This window comes from Ovis canadensis, chromosome 23 (genome assembly GCF_042477335.2).
Source record: "Ovis canadensis isolate MfBH-ARS-UI-01 breed Bighorn chromosome 23, ARS-UI_OviCan_v2, whole genome shotgun sequence".
Taxonomy (NCBI): domain Eukaryota; kingdom Metazoa; phylum Chordata; class Mammalia; order Artiodactyla; family Bovidae; genus Ovis; species Ovis canadensis.
The window spans coordinates 17,621,100-17,634,833 of NC_091267.1; the positions used below are offsets into that span (position 1 = coordinate 17,621,100).

General features: G+C 45.0%; 1 pseudogene; it reads right to left on the reverse strand.

Moving 5' to 3' along the window:
• Window positions 1-7,059: 7,059 nt before the first annotated feature.
• LOC138428128 (nascent polypeptide-associated complex subunit alpha pseudogene) lies at window positions 7,060-7,762 on the reverse strand (annotated as a pseudogene).
• Window positions 7,763-13,734: the final 5,972 nt, after the last annotated feature.

The following is a 13,734-nucleotide window of genomic DNA, read 5'->3' on the forward strand; positions in this document are numbered from 1 at the left end:
GAGACGTAAGAGACTCAGGTATGACCCCTAGGTCGGGGAGATCCCCTGGAGGAGGAAATGCCAACCCATTCCAGTATTCTTGCCTGGAGAATCCCATGGCCAGAGGAGCCTGGAGGGTGGGGGAGGGGGGGCTGTGTCCACAGAGTTGCAAAGAGTCGGACAGGACTGAAGTGACTAAGCACACACACATTCATATTACCAAATGTATACCTAAAGTGTCATGGATGCAAGTATGTATTTTTCTGCATATTTCTTTGTTGTTGTTCAGTTGCTAAGTCATGTCCACCCAACTCTTTGTGACGCCATGGACTATAACACACCAGGCTCCCCTGTCCTTCACTATCTCCCAGAGTTCCCTCAGATTCATAGCCAGAGAATCAGTGATGCCATCTAACCATCTCATCCTCTGCTGTCCCCTTCTCCTTTTGCCTTCAGTCTTTCCCAGCTTATTCCTTATTTATAGGCAACACATCAATTATCTCATGTAGTGAAACAAAACATCCCAGAAGTTTATGCCTCGAGTATTTTCCTTGTTGATGATTCTGTGGGGCAGCAGATGGAGAGCTGAGAAGTTCTCCGGGTCTTATCAAGGACTCCTCGTGGGGCTGTGGTCCCCTGCGGACAATGTGGTTGCTGCCCTGGGGCCCCATGACCTAAGGCAGCATCACCACCATGCTGATTGTCCGCTGGGCTATAGAGTCATGGGGGTCTTATTGCCAGGAAGTGTTACCTAGTAATTGTGCAAGTTTCTTTTTTTTTTTAAATTTTTATTTTTACTTTATTTCACTTTACAATACTGTATTGGTTTTGCCATACATTGACATGAATCCGCCACGGGTGTACATGAGCTCCTAAACATGAACCCCCCTCCCACCTCCCACCCCACATCATCCCTCCGGATCATCCCCGTGCACCAGCCCCAAGCATCCTGCATCCTGCATCGAACATAGACTGGCGATTCATTTCTTACATGATAGTATACATGTTTCAGTGCCATTCTCCCAAATCATCCCACCCTCTCCCTCTCCCTCAGAGTCCAAAAGTGTGCTCTACACATCTGTGTCTCTAATTGTGCAAGTTTTGACCAGAGTCAAAACTTAAATTTTTTTTGTAAAACAGAACTTCAAAATTACTTAAGGTTTTTGTTGTAGGAAATGGCTCATAATTACGTCCAGCACATAATTTTCTGTATTGTCACCAAAACGATCAGTCTTGATAAGAAGAAATTATTCTAACTTTCAGAACTTCTGCGATGACTGCTTATTACCAGACTCCATAAGGAGTGATTCATGTATCTGTATGACTTATTAGAAATAAAATATCAGCAGTTGAAGCAGAAAAATACAAAAAAGTTTAGACTGCTTCATCTTTAGTTGCTGGGCCATTTGTTTATTCACCAAACTCATCTATTCAGCAGATGCTTATTGAACACTATTTTGTACTGGACTATGGGAAAAACATAATTGGATAAAACAATTTGTTCTTCCGAGGAAATAATAATCCAGATGGAGGATGTGAGATGTCCCTAAAAATGATAATACCAGGCAAAGCCAGAAAAATGCCATAAGGGATTTTTTGACCAAGTGCTATGAGCCTTGGAGGGGTAGGTGTTTTCTTCTAGACATGAAGGGAAAGGATTAATATTTATGAGGAAGGTAACAGATATCAAAGCTCATTTATCTGGATCTTAAATGATGGACTCTGCTGACAGGTGAACATGAAGGTCAGAGGAAGTGAGAACGGTGTTCTGGTGGCTTGTGGGTGAGGGAGGGGGTGTTCATGAAAGTGAAGTTGGGCAGCAAATCCAAAGACAAGCTGGAAAAATGCAGACGATTTTAGAGCAAACTGCAGAGAAATGCCAATAAGGCACTTGGACATTTTTCTGTAGGAAAAGGGAAACCAACACAACTTTTTAAGCAAGAGAAGAATGTGATCAAAATTCTGTTTTAGAACAATTACTTTGAATGAATTCAGACTTTGCTTAAAGCTCCTTTCTGAGGTGGAAGGAACTGAAATTGAGCTCAGGAAACACTGGGAAAAGCAGAAGAGGGTTCTCATCAGTGAGGAAGCTGACGGTCCAAGAGAATGTGGCCCCTACACCCAGGACGGCCGCATTGTTTGCTTCGGGGGTCTGGTCATTACTGCTGACCATCTTGTTTACTTATGTGTTTACTTGCTTAAAGTTTGCTTCTCTCCTCCCAACTTGAACAGACTCTCAAGGATCTTGTCTGCATCGTTTGCCTCGGTGCCTGGAACAATGCCACATTATATTTCGAAAGAGTCAAGATTAATGGAATATCCAAAAGATTAGAATCTCAGTTTGATTTGATTTTCTCCAGGGAGAGTGAGTTTGGGGACCGATATGGAGAAAGGTCTAATTCTTGTGTAAAGTTGTATGTACCATTTTCAAAGTACTTATGACTATTTTATTTATATGAAAGACAATCATTTATTCATTGGACGTTTATTGAGCAGTCGCCCTGGGGCAGGGTTGTGCTGTGTGCTTATAATTGTGAGACAGTCGCTGCCCTCGAAGCCCTCACAGGCTGATGGAAAAAACCAGAATGCACAGAGAATTACAATAGACCGTGTCTATTAGTCAGGGTTCTCTGGAGAAATAGAACTGGTAGGATAGGCACTTATACAAAAAGGGATTATATAACAGAGAATTAACTCACATGATTATGGAGGTGGAGATGGCCCAAGACCTGCAAATCCCCAGGGTCAAGATCCAGAAAGAGCTGATATTTCAGTTCAAGTCCAAAGGCTGGGGAAAAACCAATGTTTCCGATCCAAAGGCAGGCAGTGGGTGGAGGGTTGCTCCTTTGTTCTGTACAGGCCTCCAGTGACTGTACGAGGCCCAGCCTCACGGGGAGGTCCGTCCACTTAACTCAATGTTCTGGTTCCAATATGCATGACACAGGCAGAATCATGTTTGACTAATTGTCTCCCAACCTGTGTCCCAGTCCAATCAACACATGAAATTATCCATCACAGGGTCTACTGTTATGACAGAGAAATAAACCAAGGGCCGCTCAAACTAATTCCATCTTGGGCAATTGGAGAAGGCTTTGGAAAGTAGGTAGCAAGGGAAATAGTTGCTTGATATTACTGTCCTCTCTATTTTTAAAGGAGGAGATAGAGATCCAGGGAGATTAAGTCACTTCCCATCACACAGACAGAAAGTGATAAAGCCAGTTGAGCCCACATCTTCTGGTTCCAGATTTTTCGGTTTTGCATTATCCAGAATAAGCAACTCAAAGAAAGAATTATATTTAAAGATGGTGAAAGAACATCCAGTTTTAAAAAACTGATTTGTGATTCAAGCTGTAGCTCGGTTATACCCGAGGCTGCCAAAGGGACTTAGGAGGGTCACTTTAGAGCCACAGAGGAGAAGCTTTCTTTTCTTCTTGATGCCTGTCAGCACGACCCCCGAGATGGCGGTGGGACGGGCAGGGGTGGCCTGTGGCTTTGGTACTCAGGGTCTCATGATCATCCTGGTTTCCAGGTAAATGAGTTAATGATACAGCAAAGTCCTGGAGCTCCCGAGTGTAGGAAGTGGGCTTGGAGATGCTGGGAAGTGTTCTGAGCCCTTGTCCCCCCAACAAGCTTGTTTCCTGGGTACTTCTGCTTGATGGTCTCCCTCTGGCCTGGTTTCCTTCAGGCTTGTTAGCTCTTGCCCCCTCGTGATGTTGGCAAGCGAGTGGCTTCTGGGTGTGAGACGCATCCACCCCCGCCCCTATATGAGCGTAAGTAGGTGGTACCAGCAGGGTGTGTCCAGGTGGACTTTTTTTTTTTTAAATTTTAACTCAAACTCTTAAAAGTAAAAAAAAAAATGTTGTGAGTCCGCTTGGGTCAGTGGCAGCTCTTGCACAATGCATTGTCTGCGAGAGCCACCCCCTAACTCAGGATGTGGGTGGGATTCCAAAGATGTAGTGGGCTCAGCAGGAATCTCAGGTTTATTTCTACGAGAGTCCTACTCTCGACTTCCTTCCGTCTGGTACTCCGCTTTGTTTACACCATCAGTGACTGGCTGTGTCCAGGCCTCATCACCTGCTCTTCCTGTGAACACCAGGCCACTCACTGCAGGGTCCTCCAGAAACCACAATGACCTGCCAGATGCCAAGTGCATCCTGTTCGGTACTGCTGAATTACAAAAAGGAAGAGGACGTAACCTTCGCTCCCCCTCCATCTGCAGGCAGATCACTCTCAAGACTGTTCTTGCCGTGGGTTTTCAACTGCCATCTGAAAGGCGCGTTAGTCATCTTAATAATGTGAATTAATCACAGGCCCATCCTGGTGGACAATATTGCAATCAAAACAACAGAGTCTGAAATATTCCAGCCAAAATGAGAATTTATGAGCATAGCTCAACTCAGAAATATTGCAGCTGCAGTCAACAAGCTTCCAATCAAAAGAGACTCACAAGCCATATCTGAGATTTTCTGTCTGTTGAAAGTGCTTTTGTCACTAAAGCGGTATCAGCAGTGTAATTTCAGACTCAAACAAGGAAGAGAATTACAGTAATTAAGGACATACTGTGACCAGAACACTTCCAAGCAAATGAAACTGTTGAAGTTGTAACTTTCTGAACCAATTGAATTCTGTCTTATACATCAAGTTTTGAAGAATGTAATTGTTATTAATAAGACATTAACAGGATATCATTTTCTTTGATAATAACTTGGTCTCTCCATAAAAGTGAGTTATTAGAATAATCAGAAACTGCATTAGAACCTACAATATAGAGATGATACAGTGTTTTCTTCCATTTCTGACATATTTGATGCTTTTCAAAATGTGCCTATTCCTTTTTTCCAACTTGTGTTAAATTATACAGGAGACAAAAACCACCCCTTTGGTTTTTTGGAAGATTTTACAACTCGTTTTTGGAATGACTGTGCAACTTTAGAATTCTGTGTTCTCTTTACCCAATCATGGAGTTTAATAGCAAAGAACAGAAACCAACACTGACCATGTACTAGGCACTATTGAGATGCTTTCGGATGATGCAGTTATCTCAGGAATTTGAGAATTAGTTCCTATTATTGAAAGTTCATAGCATAAAATAAGTTTTATAAGTTTAATCGGGTTGAAATGCTATTTTCCCAATTAATGATTTGCCAAGAAGTGGCAGTTTCCTATAAACATAGGTAGCAAATATAAGTGGCAGGTACAAATGCTCTAGAAACATGGTCCATCCATCCATGTGATTTTAAATCAATGGATTGTGAAATTCTTCTGTCAGAAAAATTGATTATGACTCTTTAGGCCTTACTCTTAAATTACCCCTGTCACCGTGTATTAACGTGTTGCTTCCATCATGCGGTTTTCCTTGTGGCCTCCTCCGTTTGCCCTTGGCTGTCAGACGACCTTGTGTAGGACATTGTCACGTGGTCGGGGCAGCAGAGTGCGGTGACCGTGGGCATCTCACCCTCAGGAAGAAAGTCCTAACCCTCCATGATGAAAGGCAAACTAAAACAACAGCGGGAGGTGATTTCTCATCCGCCAAATCAAACGAGACTAATTTAAAAAGCACACGGCATCCTCAGCTCACAAGCATGGAGAACAGCACCCTCGTCCACTGCTGGTGGGAGGGGAGTTGGGACAGTTTCTGTTCAGGGTAATTTGACTAGAAGCATCAACAACGTTTAACCCTCGGAGGCTCTCACTACATGTCCAGAATTCTTGCAAAGTATGCGGTGATGTACTCATGCACAGAGTTATGTACAAGAGCGCTCATTAGAAGGCAGGTGTAGTGGGGACGATGGGGAAGTCACCTGCCTGCCCGGGATCAGCGCGTGTGGCCTCACGAGGACACACTGTGGAGCCACTGAAAATGTCACCTGACCGAGGGACGTGGAGAGTCACTGCAAGTGGAAATGCTTTCAGAGACACATGCAGAGTCTAGCACGCTTACAGGCACGCGCCCGCATGTGCGGGGAGCGCCTGGGCCACCTGTCCCCGTGGGCCGGTCTGCCCCAAAGACTCAGCTGCCCCGAGCCCCGTCGGTGGTGACGCCTCGCGGTCCTGCAGCCTGACCGCGCTGGCCGAGGTCGGGTGGCCCCCTCGCGTGACTGTCCAGCGAGGGCTGGGCGTGGCTTCCGGTCCCGAAGCCTCCGCCGCGGCCCTGGGGCTGTGCTCTCCCCGCGTGGCCTCTCGACAGGGCTGGCTGAGGCATCTCAGCATCTCAGTGGGCCAGGGTGGTTGGGGCTTTCACGTGGTGACCGCTTCACTCCTCCCTGGAGAAAAGGCGGAACCTTCCAGATCTCCTAAAGCTAGACCCAAAGCTGGCACAGCACTGCCTCTGCCCGACCTGTGGGTCAGGGTGGGATACAGGGTCAGATTGCTCAGTGAGGGTGGGGAGAGCGGGAGTGCACCTCGCAATGAAAAGACATTGATGGCAGCCACCTTTGGGGGCTATCAACTGCAATGCACACCTGAATTTTATTTTATTATTTATTTGTTTTTTTAAGGTTTTACCTTTAGGTCTGTGATCCATTTTGAGTTAATCTTGGTATATCATGCAAGGTCTGGTTAGGTGTTGTTGCTGTGTGTTTTTTTTTCTTTTGCATAGAGGTATTCAAGTTTTCTAAGGGCTTCCCACTGGTGCTAGTGGTAAAGAACCCACCTGCCAGTGCAGGAGAGGTAAGATGTGGGTTCAATCCCTGGGTTGGGAAGGTCCCTGGAGGAGGAAATGGCAGCCCACTCCAGTACTCTCGCCTGGAGAATCCCAGGGACAGACTAGCCTGGTGGGCTATAGTCCACGATGTCACAAAGAGTTGGACACGACTGAAGCGACTTAGCACATTCACATTTTCTAGTGCCACTTACTGTCCTGCCCCACGTGGCACGTAGAATTGTAGTTCCCCCACCAGGGATCGAATCCACGTCCCCTGCATTGGAAGGTGGAATCTTAACCACTGGGCTACGAGGAAAGTCCCTCCATGTGAATTTTATTTATTTATTTATTTATTTATTTTCATCCAACAAGAAGCCATAACTTTATTAATGATAAAAACAGTACAAATTTCAAACCCAGCTGCAGTTACTCTTTTGAAACACCAAAAAAAGTTTCTCTTTTCAGATGGTTACATTGTTAATTCCATAATGGCATTTACAGTATCATTACTGTTGTTCTTCAGGGCTCGGACTGCCTTTGCTCTCGACACATTTGCTTGTGACGTGACCAGTTCTGTGTCCTTAACTTCCACACCTGTTTCATCAGCCTCTTCCTCTTCACTCTTCTCTTGTACAGCTGGAGTCTCTGTGTTTTCTTGGATGTTTGAGACAGCTTCACCTTGAACTTTGAATTTCTCAGCAGCTGCTAACTGTGCTTGCTGAGATAAATCCTCAATCTTGGCTTCCCCCAAAACAATGTAGGTATCTGAAGCTGGGCTCTTGGACACATCTGGTTTTGTGATGACAAAAAGGATATTCTTAGATTTCCGGATAGTGACTCTAGTAACCCCTGTAACCTGTCGAAGACCCAGTTTGGACATAGCCTTCCGTGCCTTCTTTTCACTCAGGCTCTGTTTTGCTTTACTGACTGGTTCTTCATCGATTTCAGCTGCTGCTGCCAGCTGAGCTTGTTGTGTGGTTGCCTGTGTAGAATCCTATTCCTCAAGCTCTGGGACTGATTCATCTCTATCAGATTCTGTTCCAGACCCTGTCTCAGCCGGGGGCTGTGGCAGCTCCTGCTCTGTAGCAGGGACGGTTTCTGTGGCTTCACCGGGCATTTTGTGTGGGGAATGCGGAACCAAGATGGTCCATGTGAATTTTAAAAGCCATCTTCTCTGATGGCGTGATTATAGCTTTGTATACTCTCTCTCCCTCTCAAATTATTTATGCTGAATTTCTACTTTATCATCATCAAAAACAATAAAGAAAAGTACCCCAAATCCTCACTGTATCAAATTATAAAATAATCAAAAATTATAGCCATGAGGGTGAATTGACGTCTCCTACGTTGATGTAGAATTCTATCAGCATAGCGCTTGTTTTCCACAGGCTCTCCTACTCAGGCCTGCATCTTGCCGTGATGACCACTACCCTGAATGTAGAGTTCTATGTGGAGATGAACTTCCTGGGGAGTCACTGAGGGTAGACGGTGTTGGGGAGGCTGCTAACAAACTCTTTCATTTGAAACTAAGCTCATCTCATAAACAGACAGCTTTTGAGATAGAAAATATTCACGTTAAATCATACTACATGATTTTTTTTTATGAGTTGAAAAGTCAATACATAAAAGTCATAAATACTGGTGATAGTAATATTAAATGTAAGTCAGTCAATGAAATTGTCTCTATATCCATCTAATGAGATACACTCTGACACCAGGCTTATTGGTAAGAGTGAAAAAAACTCTGATGATATTAAGTTTTGGCAAGTTTGAGGAGCAGGAGCGCTTTATATACTGGTGGTGAGTATAAAAATGGACTCATTCACTTTCCAAACAACCTGGATAAAAACATAGACATTTTGATGCAGCAGTTCTGGTGCTGGGCATCTAGAGAAGCTCATATACATAACCGCTGGGACACATGCATTACTATGTTCATGCAGCATCATTCAATACTGCAAAGCTTTGCAGATAATCTACCAGCAACAGAGGGGACAGATAAACTCCGCCATGCTCAGACAGTAGTGGAAATGAACTGTAGGTACACATATCAACATGAAAGGACCTCATAAGATTGTTGTATCATTTCCTAAGGACTGGGCAGCTTCAACAACAGGGATTTACTGTCTCACAGTGCTGGAGGCCAGAGGTCCAAGCAGGGCTGGTTCCTTGCAAGAGCTGCAAGGGAGGTGTCCATTCCGGGTCTGTCTCCTTGGTTCACAGATGACAGTCTTTTCTCTGTGTACCTGTCCTTGGTCTCCCCTTGTCTGTTTCTGTGTGCAAATTTCCCTTTTGTATAAGGTCATCAGTCAAGTTAGATTAGGGCCTATTCTCCAGACCTTACTTTCCCTTGATCACTTCTATAAAGACCCTCTCTGTGCATAAGTTCACGTTCTGACAACTGGGTAATTAGACTTCAACATATGAGCTTTGAGAGAGTACAATTAAATGCATAGCAGCCATTCTTTATATTTTATAATTAGGCTACGAATATTTATTTGTATTTAATCAAAATATGTACATCAGTCCACCACACCGAGGAGGATGTCCATGACTTTCAAAAGATTCTCAACAAGGTCTATGACCTTCAACAAAGTTGAGAAAGAGTTGGAGATTAGAAGTGGAACTTCTACCACTAGTGTATCTCCAGTTCCATTGCTGGTGATATCCGAACCAGGAAGAGCTGTTAAATGCTACAGAAGCTTAGAAGGAAAGCACATAGATTGCGTTTATAGGGCACTGAAAACACAGGGTGCTTCTGTTTGAAATGGTTTATATGTATTACTGTGGGGAGTTATTTTAATAAATCACTAGTCATCTTCCTGTCTGTAAGAAGGATTATATTTAAACCATTTCAGATGAATAGTTCTCCAACTTTCCATGAAAAGTCTCTTCTAGTATATTACATATTACTTGACATAATAGTATGTGCTTCTGGACACAGGAAATGTTTAGGACAATTTGAGGGAAATCATATACACTTCCTGAAACATCCTCCCACCCAGGGTTCTGCCTCAGGGCTGCCTGTTTCAGCTGTGTGTGTGTATGTGTGTGTGTGCTCAGCCACTCCAGTTCAGTTCAATTCAGTCGCTCAGTAGTGTCCGACTTTTTGCGACCCCATGAATCACAGCACGCCAGGCCTCCCTGTCCATCACCAACTCCCGGAGTTCACTCAGACTCACGTCCATCGAGTCGGTGATGCCATCCAGCCATCTCGTCCTCTGTCGTCCCCTTCTCCTCCTGCCCCCAGTCCCTCCCAGCATCAGAGTCTTTTAGTTGTGTCCAACTCTTTGTGATCCCATGGACTGTGAGCTGCCAGGCTCCTGTGGCCATGGGATTTTCAAGGCAAGACTATTGGAGCGGATTGCCATTTCCTCCACCAGAGGCTCTTCCTGACCTGGGGATCAAAATCATGTCTCTTGTGTCTCCAGCATTGGCAGGTGGATTCTTTAGCAAACCCAGGACAATGACCTTGACTCTTGTCCTAGTCTACACTAACGCAGGCGGGTAGGACCCCCTGGGTCCAGGCCTCTACCGGTGAGCAGAACTGAGACGAGGGGTCTTTCCTTTGGGACTTCATAGATTTGTTAGGAATGACTGAATTCACACTCTAAAATAAGAACTATATAACTTTACCATATATTAACTTAAATATATATTTAAGAAAACCCTGTAGAATTTTCCAGGAGTTCTGATAAAAATAGAATTTGATTTCCCTAATTGCCATAAATTAGGGCTAAATTAAAGGGTGTACAAGTAATGGCTTTACTGAACGTGCTTTATTATGGGGGCTTTGAACGTGCAGCTTTCGGGGGCGAGCCCCATGGCCCTGGAAGAGGAAGAAGGCAAGTGTGTCTGACTTGGATGTCAAAAATGCATTCACATGGCCTCACATGGAAGCACCTGTCCATGTTTCGTATGCACTGACCGCCATGAACTCCACTTAGCATTTACCCATTGTGTTAATTTACAGCACACAGACCTCTGGAGAATTCTTGGCTGTTCATTGCATAGTTATCAAATGGAAAAGCATATGAGTCCATTAATACTGGGTTGGCCTAAAAGTCTGTTTGGGTTTTTCTGCAAGGTCTTAGGGAAAAACCCAAATGAACTTTCTGGCCAACCTGATACATAATGGGAATCTCTATTTGGAGCTGTGCTGGGTGGGAAAGGCTCTTCATGTCCATAGCATCATGGAAAGGACTGAGTCCTGGGGGGAGGGCTTGGGGAGGAGGAGCCACAGGGGCAGGGCCAGGCTGTCTGCTCACTCTGCTGGTCTTGGCCCTGCTCCATCCTGGACTCACTTGTCAGGACCCAAGGCTCTCGGTTCCCTCCTCCTAGGTCTTTTCTGGAGGATGGAGTCAGCCCACAGAGATGCTGCGAATGAGGAGAAATGGAGAGAGGGTGAAGGGGAGCCCAGGTGTACCCCAGGGTGAAGTGGGTGTACCCCACTTCTCTAGTTTGCTCTACATTCAAGAATCAATCTCTCAGCTTTGTCTATGCAGGTGGCTCTTTACATTCTCACTAAATTCACAGAAAGTTCCTAGTTTGCAAAATCATGTACATTCTTATGCATTATATGTGCAATAAAGAATAAATGTACTTGCTTTATGGATGCAGTAATTGTATTTCAGCCGAGAAAGCTCTTTCTCAGCCGTGGTGAAGAAACATCTAAGAACTAGTGTCGGAAAAAAAAACCCAAAAGGATTGTGTCCTTTGTTTTAAACTGAGTGTTTGAAACACATGAAGTACTGAAAATCGCTGTATTTTAAAATAAATCACGATGTGATTGAATCGTTGCTAATCTAGAAGAGGATAAATTTTGAGCGGCTCCCTGCCGCTGACTCTGTTTAGTTTAAGGATTTACTGCCTTTTATTATCCTTAGAGTATGAAGTCTGAATAAATTCCCTCCAGACCTGAGCCCTCTGCCTTCTAACTTGTTTTGCTCCCTTATAATTGCTCTTAGAAGAAAGATAAATAAATCAGATGTTTTCTGTTGTATGGGACACACGTTTCATTGCAGAATCCGGGCGCTGGATGCAGCGAGAGCTGTGTGTCTGCAGTGCCCAGCACGGTGTTGACCCATGGGCAGCAGATCATGGTCCAGAGAATTCACCACTCAGCTGAGCTGCACAGCCTCAGTGAGGGAGGGGCCTGGCACAGCAGGAGGAGGGGAGGGGCGGTTTAGCTGGATTTGCGCTCATCGGACAGGATGCAGACGCAGGGCATCCCAGGCCAGCACGCCTCCACCTTGGCCCTTAGGACGAATGGCTTTCCCTGCAGAGGCAGCTGGGAGGACGGCCGGCCCTCCACCTGCCCACCGGCTCCACGACGGCTGCCTTTAGTGACAATTCCTCTTTTCATCCTAGAAAAATGATGCCTGTCCTGGTCCATTTCTTTTAATGGAAGCTCCTTAATAGCCCTGAAACAAATGATTGTATTGTGAGCAGCCAGCTCTGAGGGACTCTTTCTAGGAAATAAAGCCTAGTGATGGGAGGGATCTGTGATCCTTACCAGCCCAGCTGCGAGATGAGATCTGGGTAAGGGTGGGGGTGGGACTTAGAAGTGGGAGCCTCTGGGAGACGAAATAATTAGCCCTCGGTCTGAAGGTAACAACCACTAGTAAAGAAGAAAAACATGACATGTGGACACTTTGCAGTGGATTTTCTTTTTCTGTTATGACGGTGGTGGTTTAGTTGCTAAGCTGCAAACTCATGGGCTGTAGCCCACCAAGCTCCTCTGTCTATGGAATTTTCCAGGCAAGAAAACTGGAGTGGGTTTTCATTTCCTTCTTCAGGGGTGAAAATATATACTTGATGACAAGTAGATAAACCGCTGATCAGAAAAATTGGAGTGCCACTCCCTTTATAACGTGATATTAAAGTGCTGCCTAAAGACATTTTGTAAAGTAAAAAGTGTTTGAAGTTTAATTTTATAAAAGTCAACACCATTCAAACCAACATGATTATTTGCTGGATTTTAGGTTTTCGTGTCCTCAAAAGTGCCAAATGAAAAAGAGAGATTGTGTGTTCACATCTGGGGGGCTTCCTGGGAGGCTCAGTGGTGAATAACCCACCTGTGAATGCAGGAGACGTGGGTTGGGACGACCCCCTGGAGGAGGACATGGACACCCACTCCAGTATTCTTGCCTGTGAAATCCCATGGACAGAGGAGCCTGGTGGGCTACAGTCCGTGGGGCTGCAAACGGGTCGGACATGACTTAGCAACTAAACGACAACAACATATTCACACTTAACTTGTATGAACTTCCCTGCTGTTCAAAGCCATCCGTGCAAACTTTTCCATGAAGGGGGAGATCTCTGGGATTTTAGCCTCCACAAAAAGTGACTTTAGAGGCCTCTTTTCTTCAGGGCAAGGAGGCACTCTGTAGGTCAGAGTTAACGCCGTCGGCTTCCGCGTGGAGGTTCTCACTCCTTGTCAGCAGGTGTGCCTCGAACCATTTCGCTGATTTACCGCACAAGCTGGGGAGCTTCGTGTTTCCACTTAAATGGAGTTTCTTAGTCGAGTTGGAATCGTTTTAGGCCAGGGTTTCTTGTTGAGGTTGCTGACCCCTCTTAATTCCAAGGAGCACAATTAGTAGCCCTGCAATTATTAATAAGGCGTGAGGAGACAGATCCACCAGCCCACTGTCACAAGGAGCGCTTCGCAGGGTGTTATGGAGGTGGTGAGAGGCAGAGCAGGGAATATTTATGAAGCTTCTTGATTGAATCTTTGCATTTATTTTCAAGTGACAACTCCAGCTACCTACTGAGACAGGCAGATCTCTATTTATGGGAAAGCCTTATTTTTGGAATTTTCATTTTTTTCCTAAAAGGGTAGGAGACTTTAGTGCCTTAAAAAAATTTTTTTTTGGTTGTTCTTGTTCCTAGAGAACTTTGTCCATGTGATGAAGGTTTTGACAGAGGGGCAAGTTTCAGCCAGGACTCTAGTGTGTCATTGGATCTGGGAGTTGGAAGGGATCCTGGACTCAGCCATCCGGACTGTTGCCATTTTAGAGATGGAAAAGACGAAGTGCAGGAAAGGGTCCCCCTGCACTGCTGGGCAGATGGAGAAGGGGAGATGATGCTTCCTGACCCTGGGGTGCTCTGAC